Genomic DNA, 16,552 nt, shown 5'->3' with positions numbered 1-16,552 from the left:
ATATGATCTCACCTTTAAGTGGAACCTAATCAACAAAACAAACAAGCAAGCAAAATATAACCCAGGACTTGAAATTGAGAGCAATGTGGCTGTAACCAGAGGGAAGGTGGGAGGGTAGGGGTAATGGGGAAAGGGACAAAGTGTTTTCAGGAACAACTATAAAGGACACATGGAAAATCCCAAGCGTTTTGTGGAATCAGGGGAGGGAGGTGGGGATGGCCCTGGTGGTGGATTGGTGGGTTGCCAATGTAGAGAACTGTACTTGAACAACAATAGAATAGCCAAACAAACAAACAAACAAACAAGTAAAATAAATAGATGATGTAGATTAGAGCAGAGAAGCAGAATCTGAGGGGTGGGGAAAAGGAGAATGAAGCCTAGGCAGTGTCTTGAAATAGAGGTACAGAAATGGGATAGGATGGTTTAAAGTTTTGTGTTGCAGGAGCCAAAGAATTTATATGTATGACCCATGGACATGATCTAAGGGGAGGGGGAATCTTGTGAGGTGGTGGGGTGCAGGGTGGAGGGGAATAAAGGAGAGAAAAATGTATGACAACTGTAATAGCATAATCAATAAAATATATTTTAAAAATATACAGGATAGCCTTGGCCAGTGTGGCTCTGTTAGAGCATCATCCCTTAAAACAAAAGCATGGGGTTCTGTTCCTAGTAAGGGCACATACCTAAGTTGTGGGTTTGGTTTCTGGTTGGGGCACATATGGGAGGCAACCAATTGTTTCTCTCTCACATTGATGTTTCCCTTTCTCTCTCCCTTCCTCTCTCTCTAGAATCTATAAACTTTTTTTATTTTAAATAAATAAAAAATATATAAAATATTTTATGGGAGAACCCTGGCTGGTGTGACTTGGTTGAATATTGTCCCATAAACTAATATATTGTGGATTCAGTCCTAACTGGGTCATGCATGAGAGGCAAGCGATCAATGTTTTACCTCTTACATAAATGTTTCTCTCTCTCTCACCCTCTTTCTCTCTCTCTCTAAATCAATAAGCCTGTCCTTGGGTGAAGATAAAATATATGCATATAATGTTTTTCCATAAAGTATCCAGTTATATACTGTGGAAAATAGGAACATTTATTGAAAAAGATACCAAGATGCAAGAGACATAGATAGGACAATGATGCCTCAGGCTCCTTCAAAGTAGGCACCTTGGGACCTTACACAGTTCTCCCAGTCACCATCAGCTGCCCTATCATATTTTCCTGAATCTCATCAGTGGTCTGAATCTCTTCTCTTTCAAAGGTGATTTTAGTTTTTGAAAAACTAGACATCATAGGGCACCAAATTGCGATGTAGGGGTCCTGAGTCACTTGGATGATTTGATGTTTTGCCAAAATCTCTACATGAGATGTAACTCATGAGTAGGCACATTGTCATGATGAAACTTCCAATCATCAGTTGTAGCTTTCTGAATCATCTGAATGTTTCTGAAGAGAAATGTTCAAGCTTAACACAAAATTTGATGCAGATTTGTTGCTCTACTCACTAATTTTGAATGTGATGGCCACATAGTATACATGCTCACTCAATGGCGTCTACAACCCTCACTGACTACTACAGTGAAGTCCTCATTGTTCACTTACACATATTCCAGCCCACTCTTCTTGGCTGTCAGAGTACATCAATGTCATGCAAACTGTTCTCATTATATTAACAATGGTTAGACTTTTTTCTGGACAGACTATATGCATGTGTGCATGTGTATGTACATATATGTGTATGAGAGAGAAAGGGCTGTCTAAAGAGAGAATTTGAAATGAGAGGGGCAAGAAGTTTTAGAAATAATTTAGAGGGAATAAAGACCTAATAGATTTATAAGAATGCCTTAATGTATTTTATCAACATAGAATTTCAAGATGTGGTTGGTGTAGGTGATCTTACTCTTACCTACTCCCAGAACCAAATGGGAAATACAACTGAATTGGAAATACAACTGAATTTGAAATACCCTGAATTATCAACTAAAGACCATCTGAAGAGATTTATAAACAAGGAAAGAGAGAAGAAGCCACCTGCAGATTGTTAGGAAAGGTGAAGATGTCAAAGGGGATGGCTTCACTCCCAAGGTGGGGCCAAGATTCAGGAGGGATATCTCAGCTGCAGGAGGTTCCTCCTGAGAGGCACAAAGACTAAGACTCAGGCCAGGCTCCCCAGTTTTGAGTGTCAGATCTGGGAAATGCTGCCTATTTAGCATCTGGCTGTGAAAAGCAGCAGGGTTTTGTCTGCCAAAGAAAGGAGCAGCACACTGGAGACAAAGGCACTCTCTTAAAAAGCCAATGTACAAATTTTGTTTGCAACCACTAACCCTGGGCTTCAGTGGAGGGAGTGCAGTGTACACTAGAGTTGCCTGAGGAGAGTCTGGAGTTCATGGCTTTGGGGTGTGATGTAGGGGAACAGGTGCCAGGATCCCTGTACTGAATCATTCTCTGATACCACATCAGCCATCTTCCTTGGATGGATCTATCTTCTCTCAGTGGCATTAACCTGAAGAAAAGCAATTACCCTGCCCTGTGGAATTTATCTCACCACACCCTGTGGCTGTTAAGCCTGCTGAGAAGTCAGTGGTATATAATGGGGTGAAAAAGTCTGGGAAGATTTAGGAGGTTTCAGTGACTGATTTTAGGGGGGAGTAATTCCCCCCACACCATACTGTAAACCTGACTAGTGTTTCCGCTTCATAGGAGAACAGATAGAAACACCCTTCAAGCTTCATGTAGAACCAACCTCTGGGCTCCAGAGGCCCTGCCTGCTTAACTAATAGGGTCTCTGCCCTGCCACATTCAGGGAAAAAAAATCCAATAAGGACTCAAATGTGTGGCTTTCAGGGTGGAGAATAACACCCATTATCTTCCCTGAAGTTTTAATGGAACCTGCCCCTCAAGGGGGACCCAATAGTCCCATACTTCTCAACCTGTCAGAGGCTCTTTTAGTCTCCGAGACTTTTCAGTGACCAAGACTGACAGCCACCCAGAAGGAGGAAGCAGAAGAGACAAATCCAAGAATACCTTGAAGTGTTTGCTGACCCGCCACTAAGTCCTGTACTGGTAAAAGCTGACCATGGAACACAGGTTGACCCTTCCAGGTTAAGGCAAACTAAGCAGAGGCAGCCAAGAACTGTGGATTACTTGTAGCAAAAAAAAAAAAAAAAAAAAAATGGTTGCTGAGGGCCAGTCATTGGCAGTGTCTTTCATTGTTTTGTATCAGAGTCCCTCCCAAGAGACCCAGAACCAATACATTAAGTGACAAACTTTAGAAAATATCAAAGCAGAATCTAACAAGCTTCACAAAGAGCATATCCAAAGGGAGACCACAGGAGGCAGTAACTCTGCTGAGACAATCTCTACATTTTTTTTTTATTCTTTTCTTGCACTTTCTTTCCTATGTTATTTTTCTTTTATGTTTCTTTTTATCTTTCCTTTACAGTTCTATTTTTATTATTATTTTTTATTTTCTTATTTTCTATTCTTATCTTGATATTTTTATTATTTCTTTTTATATTATTTTTGCATTTATTTTTTTCTCTTGATTTCTTTTTTATATTCCTCCTTTAATTTTACTTTCTTATTCTTTATCTTTTAAAAATTTTTTTTTCTTATTGTTCAATTACAGTTGTCCTCATTTTCCTCCCATTACTCTTCCTTGCCCTACTGTTCCCCAACTCCCACATTCAGCCCTGTCCCCACTGTTGTCTTTTTCCGTGGGTCCTTTACACAAGTTCCTAGAACTTAACCCTTGCCCTTGTTTCCTTCATTAACCCCCTCTCCCCTCCTCTCTGGTCACTGTCAGTTTGTTCTAGATTTCCATTTCTCTGGTTCTATTATGCTCACTTGTTCTGTTGATTAGGTTCCACTTATAAGTGAAAATACATGCTATTTGTCTTTTACTGCCTAGCTTATTTCACTCTCCAATTCGATCTATGCTGTTATGAAGGGTAAGAGCTCCTCCATTTTTTCCACTGCATAATATTCCATTGTGTAAATGTACCACAGTTTTTTGATTCACTCACTCATGACACTTAGGCTGTTTCCAGCAAGTGGCTGTTGAAATAGCACTGCTATGAACATTCGAGTGCATGAGTTCTTTTGAATTGGTGTTTCAGGATTCTTAGGGGATAATCTGAGGAGTGAAATTGCCAGATCAAAAGGCAGTCCTATTCTTAGGTTTTTGAGGAAATTTTGAACTGTTTTCATAAAGGCTACTCCAGTCTTCATTCCCACCAACTGTGCACTAGGGTTCCCTTTTCCGCACATCCTTGCCAGGACTTGTTGTTTATTGATTTGTTTATGCTGCCTATTTGGACTGTGTGACTAAGTATCTCATTGTGATTTTAGTTTATATCTCTCTAATGGCTAGTAATTCTGAGCATCTCTTCATATGTCTCTTGACCTTTGAATTTCCTCCTTGGAGAGGTGTCTTTCAGGTCTTGTGCCTTTTTCATGAGATTGGTTTTTTTGGTGTGGAGTCCTATGAATAATTTATATGTTTTGGAGATCAAACCCTTGTCTGAAATATCATTGGCAAGTATAATTTCCCATATGGTTGGTAAAGTATTGATTTTGCTGATGTTTTCTTTAGCCATGCAGAAGATTTTTAATTTGATATAGTTCCATATGCTTATTATTTCCTTTATATCCCTTGTTATAGGAGACATATCAGTGAAAATATTGCTGTGTGGAATATCTGAGATTTTCCTTCCTATGTTCTCCTCTAGGGCTTTTATAGTATCACAACTTATATTTGTCTTTTATTCATCTTGAGTTTATTTCTGTGTATGGTGTAAGTTGGTGCTTGAGTTTCACTTTTTGTATGTAGCTGTCCATATGTCCCAACACCAGTTGTTGAAGAGACTACTTTTACTATATTTTATGCCTCTGCCCCTCTTTGTCTAATATTAATTGACCATACAGACATGGGTATGTTTCTGGGCTCTCTATTCTGTTCCATTGATTTATGTGTCTTTTTTTATGGCACTACCAGGCTTTTTGTTTACAATGGCCTTGTAATACAGTTTGATATAAGATATTGTGATCCCTCCTACTTGTTCTTTATCAAAATTGCTGCAGATATTTGGTTTTGTTTATGGTTCCATATAAATTTCTGAAATGTTTGTTCTATATATATGAAATATATCATTGGCATTGTAATAGGCATTTCATTGAATCATTAAATTGCTTTGGGTAATATGGACATTTTGATGATGTTAATTCTCCTAGTCCATAACATAGTATATGCTTCCATTTGTTTGTGTATTTCTTAATTTCTTTCTTCAGTGTTGTGTTGTTTTCTGAGTGCAGGCCTCTTACATCCTTGGTTAGATTTATTCCTAGGTACTTTGTCTTTCTTTTGCTATAAAAACGAAATTTTTTACTGAATTTCCATTTCCAATACTTTGTTTTTGTGTGTGTGTGTGGTGTGTACAAAAGTACTTTACATTTCTGAATATTGACTTTGTATCCTACTCTTAAGTCAAGTCGTTTTTTTTTTTTTTTTCTGGAGTCTATAGGGTTGTCTATGTACACTATCATATCATTTGCAAACTGTGACAGTGTTACTTCCTCCTTTCCAATTTGAATGTCTGTTATTTCTTTTTCTTGTGTGATTGCTGTGGCTAGAAATTTTATACTATGTTGAACAGAAGTAATGAAAGTGGACACCCTTTCTTGTTCCTGATCTTAGTAGGAAAGTTTTTAAGTTTACCCATTGAGTATAATATTGGCTGTAGGCCCTCTCAGGTATGGAATTTACTATGTTTAGGTATGCTTCCTCTACTTCTACTTTGCTGAGTGTTTTTATCATAAATGGGTACTGTACCTTATCAACTGCTTTTTCTGCATCTATAACATGATTATGTGATTTCTGTCTTTACTTTTTATATAATGTATTACAATTATTGATTTGCAAATATTGTACATTTTTGCATCTCTGGTATGAATCCTGTTTGATTCATGGTTTATAATCTTTTAATGTAATGCTGGATGTGCTTTGTCAATTTTGTTTTGAGATTTTTAAAGTCTATGTTTATCAGTGATATTGACCTATAGTTTTCTTTCTTTGTGTTGTCCTTATCTGGTTTGGGGATTAGGATGATGCTGGACTCCTAACACAACTTTTGGAGTCTTCCTTCTTCTTGGATTTTTGGGAATAGTTTGTGAATGATAGGGTTAGCTCTTCCTTAAATGCTTTGTAGAATTCCGCTGTGAAACCATCTGGTCCAGGGCTTTTGGTGCTGGGAAGTTTATAATTAGTGCTTCCAATTTTACCAGCTGTTATAGGTTGTTTTCAGGTTTTCTGCTTTCTTCAGTTTGGAAGATTATGTTTCTAGAAATTTGCCCATTTTGCCTAGGTTTTCAATTTTGGGGGAATATAGTTGTTGTGGTAGTTTCTTACAATCCATTTATATTTATGTGGTTCAGTTGTAATCTCTCCCCCTGCATTTCTGATTTTATTTATTTGGGTTCTCTCTTTTTTCTTAATGAGTCTGCTAAAAGGGCTTGTTGATCTTATTTATCTTCTCTGAGAACCAACTCCTGGGTTTATTGATCCTTTGAATTCTTTCTCTTAGTATTAATGCCTCTAATTTTGCTCTTTTTGTGTGTTTTTTTCTTACTTCTACTCACTCTGAAATTGTTTTCAGTTGTTCCTAAAGTTCTTGTAGATTGTAGGGTCAGATTGTTTATTTGAATTGTTTCTATCTTTTTCTAATGATATAGACCTATAAAGTTCCTTCTCAGTACTGCTTTTGCTGTATCCCATAGGTTTTGGACTATTGTGTGTTCATTTTTATGTGTTTCCAGAAACATTTTTATTTCTCCCTTGATCTCATAATGAAGTCATTCATTGTTTAATGGCATACTATTCAATCTCAGTGGATTTGAGTGCTTTTTGAGTTTTTTTCCCTTGAGGTTGGTTTCTAATTTCAGCCCCTTATCATCTGAGAAGTTGCTTGATATGATTTTATTTTTTTGAACTTGCCTAGTCTTGTTTTGTATCCTATCATGTGGTCTGTCTTTGAAAATGTTCCATGTGCATTTGAAACGAATGTGTATTTTGCTTCTTTGGGATGACATGTCATATATATATGTGTGTATGTGTATATATATATATGTGTGTGTGTGTATGTGTATATATATATATATATATGTGTGTGTGTGTGTATGTGTATATATATATATATATATATATATATATATATATATGATCTAATGCAGTGGGGTGTTAAAATTCCCTAGTACAAATGTGTTGTTGTCTATATCTTTCTCGAAGTCCTCCAAGATTGTGTTTATATATTTGGTGGCTCCTGTGTTGGGTACATATATATTTACAATGTTTATGTCCTCTTAATGGAGTCTTCCCTTGAGTAATATGATGTGTCCTTCTATGTCTTATTTTATGGTCTTTGTTTTAAAATCTATTGTGCCCAATATAAGTATTGCTATCCCAGCTTTATTTTCCTGTCCAATTGCTTGGAGTATTTTCTTTTCCAACTCTTCACTTTCAGTCTGTATAGGACTTTTGTTCTGAGGTGGGTCTCTTGTAGGCAGTATATGTATGGGTCATATTTACACATCTCTTCAGCTACTATATGTCTTTTGATTTGACCATTTAATCCATTACACATAAGGTTATTATTGACAGATACTGATTCATCCCCCCACCTTTGTACTGGTGTTCCTCTCTCTTTCTCATTCTTTTTCTTCCTCTTTCTAAAGCAGTCCCTTTAGCATATCTTACAATACTGGTTTTGTGACGGTATATTCACATTTAGACTTCTTTGGTTTGGGAAACTCCTTATTTCACCTTCCATTTTAACTGAGAGCCTGATTGAATAGAGTAGACTTTGTTGCAGGCCTTTGCTTTGCATTACTTGGAATATTTATTGCTATTCCCTTCTGGCTTGTAATGTCTCTGTTGAGAAGTTAGCTGCTTACCTTGTCAGAGATCCTTTCTATGTTACTATCTATTTCTCACTTGCTGCTTTTAAGATTCTATATTTATCTTTAAAATTTGGCATTTTAATTATGATATGTGTTAGAGTAGGCCATATTGGATTCATTTTGACTTGGACCCTCTATCCTTCCTGAACTTGTGTGGCTTTTCCTTTCTCTGGGTTTGGGAAATTTTCTGTCATTTTTTTCCCACAGGTTTTCTCTCCGTTACTCCTTTTTTCTTCTGCTATTTCTATGATTCATATGTTGTTGCATTTCATGTTTTACTGAAGTTCCCTTAAGCTATCCTGATACTTTTTGAGTCTTTTTTCATAGTGGCCCCCTACCTCTGTATTTCATTCTATGTGTCTCCCAGCTCACCTATTTGTTCCTGTGCTTCTCCCAGCCTCCTTGTAATTCCTCCCAGTGTATTTTTTCAGATATTGTATTCTTCATTTCTTCCTGGTCCTTGTTTATACTTTCTATTTTCTTTTCCATATTATTGTAGTTCCCACTCAGTTCCCCATAGTTATCATTGAATTCCTTGACCACTTTGTAACCATTTCTTAAAATTCTATATCTGATAGTTTGCTTGCCTCAATTTCAGTTAGCTCTTTTGTGGGGATTCTTCCATTCCTTTGATTGGGGATTCTTTCTTTGTCTCCTTATTTTAGGAAAATCTTTTGTTTTTGTTTTCTGTGTCTCAGGATGCTCTGTTTTGCTAGCTGTCTTCATGGAGTGGACTTTTGTAATAGTTCTGTGGACTTAGTGCAGTCTCTGATTGCCTTGTCTGGATGTTCTAGGGTTGCCCTCTCCTCTGCTTTTGTGGGCTCTCTTGTCATACTTGGGCTTTACATGTTGATAGCTTATTTGTTGGTAGGTTCTCCCCTCCACTGGGATTACTGGTATTCACAAGTCCCACCTTGTCTTGTATGTTGTTGTACAAGTGTTGTTTAACAAACAGTATTAGCAGACAACCAAACCTATGTCAGCAAAACAACCTCCCCACCACATCAGCAATGTCAACTGCAGTTGAGCAAAGATTAATAAAGGTGAAAAGAGTTTATGTATATTATAAGATATGACAAATGGAATAGGAGATGACTAAAATAAGGAAAAAATGTTATTGAGTGATAAAAGGGAGAAGAATTAATAAGAGTAGGGATAGCACTAGGTGAAAAAGTGAGAGAACAAAATTTATAGTGTTAGTAAAACATGAAAGGGAATGAGAACAATGGGTAAGAAAAGGGAAGAGTATACTATGAGTTTTGAAATAAAATTGAAAAGTATTGGACCAATGAGAGCAAAATTGCAGAAAAACCATGGCCTGGTTAATAGCAACAATAGCTAAATGAAGTTTAATAAAGATGGAATGGGAATACGAATATATACAAGAGCAAAACGTCAGTATGAAATGTCTACCACAAAGAAAAATTATTTTTAGAGGATTACAAAGGAAACTAATAAAGGTAAGGAGCAAAACTCAGGTTGAGAGGGTGTGGGAAACAAGAAAGAAAAAAAAGAAAATGAATATAAAATTCCTCACTCAACTGATCAGGGTTACTGTGAATATAAAATGGTATAAGACAAGTATAGTATTCTATGGGATTTAAAGTACAAACAAATAGTGAACAAATAGGAGTTCCATTAGAGAAGTACAGTAATTATCATGTTACTTCCCAGGTAGTCACTGTTTCTGAAAGGTAGAAAAGAAATAAGTCTCTTATAAGAGGGGGAAAATAATGTGATCTCCCTTGAGAAAGAAGAGTGCTTATGCAAGGTTAGATGGAGCAGAAATAGTGAGAGTAAGGGAGAGGAACATAACACAGTATAAGAAAAAAATGAAGTTTACCACAGCAGTAATAAAGCTCATGAAGATAGATAAATGGATTAAGACCAGAGAAGGGTGCTATGTAGGATATGGAATAACAATAGTATGGTAAAAATATATAATCAGAATAAAAAGCAAAAGATCAAGAATTGTGAGTTATTTGGAATATGAGTGAATTGAAAGAAGAAAAATTAAATGCAAAATAAAATGGAGAAAAACAAAACACACAAAAAAACTAAGAAAAAAATGAGAAGAAGGTGGGAGCGAAGTCCACTACCCCCTACCCATGCATGGAACACCTAGTGGATCTTTTGAGGAACAGAGTGAACAGTCAACAGTATCCCAGCACATATGAAGATTGGAGGCCAAAACTGTAGAGGACACTGAAAAATCAGATGAGTAGGTGGGATCTGTGAACACCAGTATAGCTGCTGGAAGAGGAAACCCACCAACAAAGGAACCACCAACAGATAACATGAAAGAAAAGTTGAAGGAGGGAGTGGAAGCCACACTAACCTCAACCCAGGACCGATCTGGATATACAACTAAATGATGGCAAAATTATCCAGAACAAACAACTGAACAAGAATGAGAGAGAAGCCTCGAAACCTCGTACAGACTAAAGAATCAGCTTCAACACAACCTGTCCACACCTGCACAACAGAATACAAGATGTGGTGGACAGAGTGACCCTCAGTTAACTAGCTGGAGAGAAAGACTCACCAAAGATAGACCCAACAACAAACAAAACCCAAAGACATACAGTGAGACAACATAAACAACAGCTCAAGACCAGTGAGCTCAGAAGATCAAGAAGACTGCACCGTTGAATCTTACAGGTCTCCCACCATAGAAGTTCACATCATGGTTTAATTCTATTCTAGCTGTTACATTGTGTCTCACATTTCTTTATTGTTCTCATGCCTTAGTCCATGAAAAATGCTCTTGTAGATCATGTATTTCTCTGAGAAATCCCACAAGGTCTCTGAGCTTGAGAATAGTGAAGGCATGGAGTAGAGGTCAGTGAGTCTGGGGGCCCCAGGGCAAGTTTATGCAGGGCCAATTTATGACTGCATAAATGGGTGAGTTCAAAAGTGACCTACTTTTTTTCTTTTAATTTTTTTGTCTTCACCCAAGGACATTTTTTCAATGCTTTTAGAGAGAGAGGAAAACAGAGAAACAGCAATGTGAAAGAGAAACGTTCCATAGCCTGGGTATGTGCCTTGCCCAGTATCTAACCCACAACCCTTCCATTTACAAGACAACACTCCAACCAAGCCACACTGGCCAGGGATATAAGTGACACTATCTTAAAAGTTGAAAAGAGAACACTGCATTGTACTAAACTCTCCTGTATGGCACCACATGACATAGATCTGGATACAGCCTATGGAGAAGTCAATTTCACCCTTCCCTGCAGACCTTCCACTCTCAAGAGTTGTGGGGCTAGAGACTGACTGTCTCAATCAATGGTGACAGCCATTTACCCTTCCCTGTTATGGTGACCCCTATTAGTCCTGCTTCAAGAGTAGACATGTAACCCAGCCTGGGACAATGAGACATGAGGGTAAGGCTCCCAGAAAAGTCCTCTCTGTGAACAGGAAGGCATGAGTGCGATGCTCAAAACTGTTGCAGCCACACTGTGAAGGAAGGGAGGGCCAGAAGGGAAGATCCTGGGATAAAGCTGGCAGGACAGAAAATAGGGGGAAGGCAGGATAGATGGTGTTGTTAAGCTAGTCATTAAATTTAAAATGGAAGGGTCTGGTGGTTCCTGGGCTTTGTAGGTGTGGGGGGAAATAAATTAACTTTATTTTTTAAACTGATCATGTTGGGTTTTCTGTCATATACACAGAAAATCCCTAAACTTGTCCCTACAGTTTTATATTTCCATAAGGAACAGTGAGGACAATGAATGTATTAGAGCAATAATGAGAAAGAATTGAGGTCTTCCTGGTAAATCATGAACATATTATTGTCATAAATAAACCACAAGTACAATCATTTTCCCCAAATGACATAACTTGGAGGCTCAGTTGAAATGACAACTTCCAAAATGGTGTGACATGAGATGATTGAATGGCAGGGCCAAAGATAACCCTAGAAAAAAACTGTGTTTTGAAAGTTCCCTCCAAACCATCTTATACCCCTGCCCCTCCCCATTTATCTCCCTTTTTATATTCCTACCTCCACAGCCAATAACCTGGGTTCTACAGTTAGATTGCCCCGGACAGATCTTGACTTCTCCAATTATCAGCTGGATGACTTGGGCATTTTCAGAGGAGACCCCAGAAAACTATCCTTCATGCCCCACTGGCTTCAAGTAGGACCTTAGCAGTCCTTGAGTCCTTTTCTTTCTTCTGTTTGTTTTGTGGGGAAAGGGACACAAAGAAAGACCTGTACCTCACATCAGGTGCTGGTCCTGCAATATCCAAGAAGCTGATTTGTTGCTATAATTGTGGAAACAGAAACATTGTATATTAACTGCAATATTTAACTAGTAGTAGATATTCAAAATTTTTATAGCTGAGAAACTCTAAGGAACTTGGCTGTTTTCAACAAGCCCTTTGGAATTGTGTAAGGAACCGTTGAGGACTTGAGGCATCATGCTGCTCTGAGTTTGCTCCCATGGACTTCAAGTGTGGTACATGAAGAGCCACATCTGGGAACTTACTCAAAATGCAAGTCCTTGGCTAGCCTGACCCACCCTGGGGTATGGCCCCAAAACCTATGTGCTCACAGCCCTTGAGGGGTTCTGATGCTGATATCCAGTGGTCTAGCTCATTTCTTATTTTTAGTCCCCACAAAAAAAAAAAAAACTATACTTCATTAATTGTAAAAATAAGTCTGTATTGATTGGGTGCATGTGTGTGTGGAATATGTTGTGTATGCACATTTGGAGAGAAAACCGAATTTCCCTGCTGTGACCACAACATTCAGGGTTCAGCCAAGCCAGTGGTGCATATCCTGGTCTCTTAAAGATGTACCAGGATCAGAAGCTGGGTCCCAGAATGGGCACAAGTTTTGTTGCTGATGAGTAAATTATTGTGGTAGCCACCTGAGCTGTGAGCTCGGCCCCAAGTCATCATTGATTGGCCTCTGCCTGAAAGTGTTTGGCCAAATGCGATGTCATTTGGGATAAAGGTGTTCTTTGAATCAAACAGGTATCTTGGTTCTGAGACACCCTATGTTAGATTGTTGGGATACAGAACAGAAACAACCCTGACCCAACGGCACATACCACCTGGTTGGGACTACCAGATAGCAGTGCAGTAGGGCTGGAACAGAGCAATCCTCTTCAAGATCATGGAGCTATAGACAGAAGTTTACCTAAGACCAGGGTATTCTGATCTCATGCTCATCCTTCCATTTAGAAACTTCACAGAAGATAGAGAATGGATTCAGACATGGAGGGAGAGGCAGAGTAAGGTCTTTTACTTTTCATGTACAGTCAATGCCTGCACACTGCACCACCTCCCATCCCCACTCAGCCTTTGGTTACTTAGTAGAAGGACAATAATGATCTACCTACCCCAACACAGAGGAAGTAACTGGGAGGACTCTAAGTTCAGGGTCTGCACCTCTCCACCTGTATAAACTGATGGGGATTATGCAAAAATATGGTCTAACAGTTCTCCTTTGTAAAATCACATTGCTTCAAAAGCCCCTTAATGCCCACCTAGAACAGAAAAGCAAAGTTTTAAGCAATTAAAAGGATCTGGGTTTAGGTGATTGGATTTGAACTCTACATCTGTAGCTTATATCTGCTCTGCAGTCCTGGGGCAAGTTACCAAATTGTAAGAACAGCCATTTCAGCACATCCCAGCTACTTCACTAAACAAGTGAGAATCGTGGGTAGAATAGTGCTTCTGGACATTTAAAATAAGGCATAGAATCTTTGAATCTATTTTTGCCTGATTACCACGAACAGTTTTCCTAGGACACCATCAATAACTAAGAAAAAATCCTATCTGTGCAGTAGCAGAAACCTGAAACAGAAGCAACCCTCATGTGCTCAGTTGTCCTGGAAACATGTTTCTCTGCCTGCTGAGCATTTGTTCAGAGTACTGGAATTACCAAAAGGCAACTTGGGAGTCTTCTGGCCTTATTTTAGTTTCTTGAGCTAGCAAGAATACTAGTATCGAGTAACTATTCCTCTCAATGGAGTATTTCTGTCATTTCACCCTTTCCTTTCACTACTATTCTGGAAATGGTTGGGGCCTAGTAGCGCTGGCCAAGGAGAAAGCAGATGAGGTGTCTTCTGGAATGCAATCAGTTCAGGTCTGTTTAGAAGTTTGCCCCCCTAGCCACAAAGATGACCATCTTAAACTTGCCTACCACAATACTAGACACCCAGTACTAGAAATTTATTCAGCTGCATCTTGATGTTTTCCTCTTCAGTGTCTCACTGACATGCACATTCCTTTGGGCAGGGTGTCCCTGAGCTGCATTTAGCACTGCAGGAGACGATTCATTAATGGAATTCTCTGACAGACTGGGGAGAGACAGGGCACCAAACAGGAGAGCAGCTCTTGAGAACCATTTTAACCATAAATAACCTAATATCTTTTTTTAACTTAAAAAAGAAAACCTTAAAGTTCATCAGTGTGAAGCTCCTGCTGCCTGTCAGAATCTCTCTGCTAATACCTACTCATGCTGATCTTACAGTGAAATGACCTACATTAAACTACAGTCCAACCCAACAGCCATTCACACATTTACTTGTCATGAATTATGTGCCATGCAGTGTCTGGTTGCCAATGTTCATTAGATAATTTTGGCCCAGTTTCTTCTTCTGGGCCAAGTGGGCAGGTCCTATCCTTCCCTGACATGTTGGCTTCTCTATGAAATGGGGATAAATTAATTCATACACTTATCTATTGTAAAGATGGAGGGGCATAGTGTCTGAAACAGTCAGCAAACCATACAATGATGCAAACATGGAAGGATTACTGGTCTTTTCTGTAAGGTGAATAGATAGCCACAGAACTGCACATGGCATCCTGAGGATTTTGTTTTGCCTTTCCTCCACCTGGGTCCAAGATCACTAGAGAGCTATTCCAGCCAGGCATGTACAAATCCCAGTTAAAAGTGATTAACTGAGCTGATTTCTCTCACCATTTGTTCCACAAATGAAATCCAGGAAATTTTATTTTAAGTGCTGTCTAACAATGTTTCAAAATTAAGGCAAGTATACAAACACCCTGAAGACGACAACTGCAGATTCCATCTCTTTGGGTGTACAGTTAAAATCTTTGTGCTGCTCTCAAACATTTTCTCCATGAAACATGTTTTTTCAATAAGTCATTCATAGAAAACTGGACTATTTTTACTTTTGTTTATTGTTGTTCAACTACTGTGTCCCCCTTTTACCCCATTACTCTCCCCAAATCCCCCCAACCCCCTCTCCCATATTCAATCCTTCCCCACCATTGTCCATGAGTCCTTTATACATGTTCCTTGACTTGACCCTTTCTTCCTCCATTACCCTCCTCCCTCCTCCCCTCTGGTCATTGTCAATTTGTTATTTCCATATCTATGGTTCTATGTGGTTTGCTTGTTTATTTTGTTGATTAAGTTCCTCTTATAAGTGAAATATGTGGTATTTGTCTCTTGCTACCTGGCTTATGTCACTTAGCATAATAATCTCCAGTTCCATCCATGCTGTCTTGAATGGTAGGAGATCCTTCTTTCTGCTGCATAGTATTGCATTGTGTAAATGTACCACAGTTTTTGATTCACTCATTTACTGATGGACACTTAGGCTGTTTCCAAAACTTGGCTATTGTAAAAAGCACAGCTATGAACATAGGGGTGCATAAGTTATTTTGAATTGGTGATTTGGGATTCTTAGGGTATATTCTCAGTAGTAAATTCACTGGATCAAAAGACAGCTCCATTTTTAGTTTTCTGAGGAAATTCCATACAGCTTTCCACAGTGGCTACACCAGTCTGCATGCCCACCAACAGTGCATTAGGGTTCCATTTTCTTCACAACCTCACCAGCACGTGTTTGTTGATTTGCTTTTGATGGCCATTCTGACTGCCGTGAAGTGGTATCTCATTTTAGTTTTAATTTGCATTTTTCTGATGGCTAGTGATGTTGAGCATCCTTTCATATATCTCTGGGCCCTCTGTATGTCATCCTTGGAGAAGTGTCTGTTCGGGTCCTTTGCTCATTTTTTAATTGGATTGTTTGCCTTCCTGCTGTGGAGTCATATGAGTTCTTTATATATTTTAGAGATCAAACCTTTGAGGTATCATTTGCAAATATTTTTCCTATACAGTTTGTTCTCTGTTCATTTTTAATGCTGTTTTCTTTAGCTGGAGCAGCAGCTTTTTAATTTGATGAAGTCCCATTTGTTTATTCTATTCTTTATATTCCTTGCTCTACGGAACATATCAGTGAAAATACTGCTCCATTGCTCTTGATAGGCCTTAATTCTGAGAATCCATTCTGGGTTTCTGAATCCTCCATTCACTCTGGACTGGGATACTTCCTAGGATTTTGGTATTTAGAGCTTTCCAGGCTGATTGTGTCTTACCACAGTTCCCTTTGATATGGCCCCAAGAGAGGAAACACTGTTATGAGATAGAAGGTGGAAATTGATGCTGCTGGTTCCTTGACCACATCCACTCAGCCCTTACTACTCCTGAGCACACCCAAAGCATCCTGCTGCATGGACCTTCATCTACCTCAAGAGGGAGCTAATGTCCCCATGTGCTGCCCATGGACATAATGGAGAGGATGTAGTGCTAATCCTGGATACCCCAGTC

Source organism: Phyllostomus discolor, chromosome 9 (genome assembly GCF_004126475.2).
Source record: "Phyllostomus discolor isolate MPI-MPIP mPhyDis1 chromosome 9, mPhyDis1.pri.v3, whole genome shotgun sequence".
In the NCBI taxonomy this organism is placed as follows: Eukaryota; Metazoa; Chordata; class Mammalia; order Chiroptera; family Phyllostomidae; genus Phyllostomus; species Phyllostomus discolor.
The sequence above is the reverse complement of the archived record's forward strand: the minus strand, read 5'-3'. Positions refer to the sequence as shown.